General features: G+C 64.3%; 1 non-coding gene and 1 pseudogene across 1 annotated transcript; both read right to left on the bottom strand.

Moving 5' to 3' along the window:
• The window catches only part of LOC146833082 (28S ribosomal RNA), a 3932-nt pseudogene extending 2540 nt beyond the window's left edge, over positions 1-1392 (bottom strand).
• Positions 1393-1805: 413 nt separating this feature from the next.
• LOC146833081 (5.8S ribosomal RNA) lies at positions 1806-1958 on the bottom strand. Its single transcript, XR_014960823.1, has one exon. It is a non-coding gene; the product is annotated as a 5.8S ribosomal RNA (ribosomal RNA).
• Between the last annotated feature and the right edge of the window lie 542 nt (positions 1959-2500).

Genomic DNA, 2500 nt, shown 5'->3' with positions numbered 1-2500 from the left:
CCACTCCGGTTTTGGGGATCTGAACCCGACTCCCTTTCGATCAGCCGAGGGCAACGGGCCAGTTCTGCTTACCAAAAGTGGCCCACTAGGCACTCGCATTCCATGCCCGGCTCCACGCCAGCGAGCCGTGCTTCTTACCCATTTAAAGTTTGAGAATAGGTTGAGATCGTTTCAACCCCAAGACCTCTAATCATTCACTTTACCAGATAAAACTGGACGACCGATTTGCACGTCAGGACCACTACGGACCTCCACCAGAGTTTCCTCTGGCTTCTCCCTGCCCAGGCATAGTTCACCATCTTTCTGGTCCTATCATGCACGCTCATGCTCTACCTCCCCGACGGAGCGGGTGAGACGGGCCAGTGGTGCGCCCGCCGCTGGAAGCACGGCAGGATCCCACCTCAGTCGGCGTGCGCCGGCCCTCACATTCATTGCGCCACAGGGTTTCGATCGGCCCTCGCGCACGTGTTAGACTCCTTGGTCCATGTTTCAAGACAGGTCGGGTGGGCAACCGACATCGCCGCAGACCCCTGGCGCCCGGCGTGGGCCTCCCCGGCCGGCAGCACGATGCGGTCGGGGCGCACTGAGAACAGTCCGCCCCAGTCGACAGTCGCGCTGGGAGCAGGGGGCCCTGTCCCCTCTTCAACCGCCCCGGCACGCCCCGAGGGGCGGCCGGGGACGGGTGCCCGGGGGAGGGCACGGAGGCTGTCAAATTTCCCTCAGCCTGCGGACATGGCAAAGCTGCTGCCAGCGGGGCTGTAACACCCTCCGCCGGAGCAGAGGGCCACCCGCCACCCCAAAGCCTTCCCAGCCGACCCAGAGCCGGTCGCGGCGCACCGTGGGGGCCGGGTAGGGACTGGGCGGCGGTCCCGTGGAGGGGAACCGGTACTCCCGGGCCACCGACCATCCCGCCATGTTGAATCCTCCAGGCCGACTGCACGGACCCCACCCGTTTACCTCTCAACGGTTTCACACCCTCTTGAACTCTCTCTTCAAAGTTCTTTTCAACTTTCCCTTACGGTACTTGTTGGCTATCGGTCTCGCGCCTGTATTTAGCCTTAGATGGAGTTTACCACCTGTTTTGTGCTGCATTCCAAAACAACCCGACTCCGAGAGGACCCGATCCTGGCACGCCGGGGGCCGCTACCAGCCTAACACCGTCCGCGGGGTGAGCCTCGATCAGAAGGACTTGGGCCCCCTGAGCGACGCCGGGGAGTCGGTCTTCTGTACACCACATTTCCCGAGCCCGCCGCCGGGTGGAGATTCGGCGCTGGGCTCTTCCCTCTTCATTCGCCGTTACTGGGGGAATCCTGGGAGATCCTGGTTGGTTTATTTTCCTCTGCTTAGTAATATGCTTAAATTCAGCGGGTCGCCATGTCTGATCTGAGGTCGGAAGAATAACGCCGGAGCATCAAGGGGGTTGCCGGGGAAGGCCAGGCCCCTGCCGGAGCAGGGGCCTGGCGTCCCAGCAGCGCACACCCTCTTTCCCCAGATCGGATCTGGACGGGTTTTGCCCTCCCCGGGATGCCGGCCGCGGAGGTGGGCGCCTGAGGCACGTGTGCACAGGCAGCCGGTGGGACACCACAGACAGCGACGCACGGCATGCAGCCAGGTGCCCCAGGGCGGACCGGTCGCCAGACTCCTTCTCGGGAGCAAGGCGTGCCAGCGGCGTACCTCCACGGCAGGACCCGGCAAGGGACCCTGCCTGGGCGATCTGACCTTGTGGGGGGACGAAGGGAAGCGGAGCTAACCCTGCGACGGCCCCAGCCGCATCCCGGGGGAATCCTGGGCGATTGACGATCGAGCGACCCTCAGACAGGCGTAGCCCCAGGAGGACCCGGGGCCGCAAGGTGTGTTCGAAGTATCGATGATCAATGTGTCCTGCAATTCACACTAATTCTCGCAGCTAGGTGCGTTCTTCATCGACGTGCGAGCCGAGTGATCCACCGCCAAGAGTCACAGGCAACTTTTCGAAAACGTTCACCCACCTGCGGGCGCAGGAGAGGCGGGAGGAAGGTGACACCGTCTGTCCACCGCCCGCGCGGCGAGACGGCTCGGGCACCCCGTTCAAGGCTTCCCCTCTGGGAGTCAGACTGCACCGTTGGGAGAAAAAAACCTTGCCAGGCGCTCGGCCCAGGAGTCCCCCCCCCACCCACCCGCAGACGAGGAAGGGAGCTCCCGGTGCGTCAGGAGCAGGCAGCTCAGCATCCGCCGGTCCCTCCTGGAGTAACCGGGAGAGACCGCACAAGTCTTCAAACCCCTCGGCCCGGCCGCACGGGACCGGGTCAAACCGGGTACCTGGCAATGAGGGAGGGTCGCCCCACCTGCACCTCAGCCATCCGTCGCCGGGCAGCCCCGAGCCTTGCACCAAGCTGGCTTATACAGCCCACCCCACCCTTGCCCGTACCAGAGGCGCCGGAAGAGAAGAGGCAGGCAGCTCCCCATCCCGCATGCCTCCCACCGAGAGGAGCCAGGGTCCCCTCTCAGGCCCTCGGCCCCT

The sequence above is a fragment of the Triturus cristatus genome, chromosome 4_2 (genome assembly GCF_964204655.1).
Source record: "Triturus cristatus chromosome 4_2, aTriCri1.1, whole genome shotgun sequence".
Taxonomy (NCBI): Eukaryota; Metazoa; Chordata; class Amphibia; order Caudata; family Salamandridae; genus Triturus; species Triturus cristatus.
The sequence above is the reverse complement of the archived record's forward strand: the minus strand, read 5'-3'. Positions and strand labels throughout refer to the sequence as shown.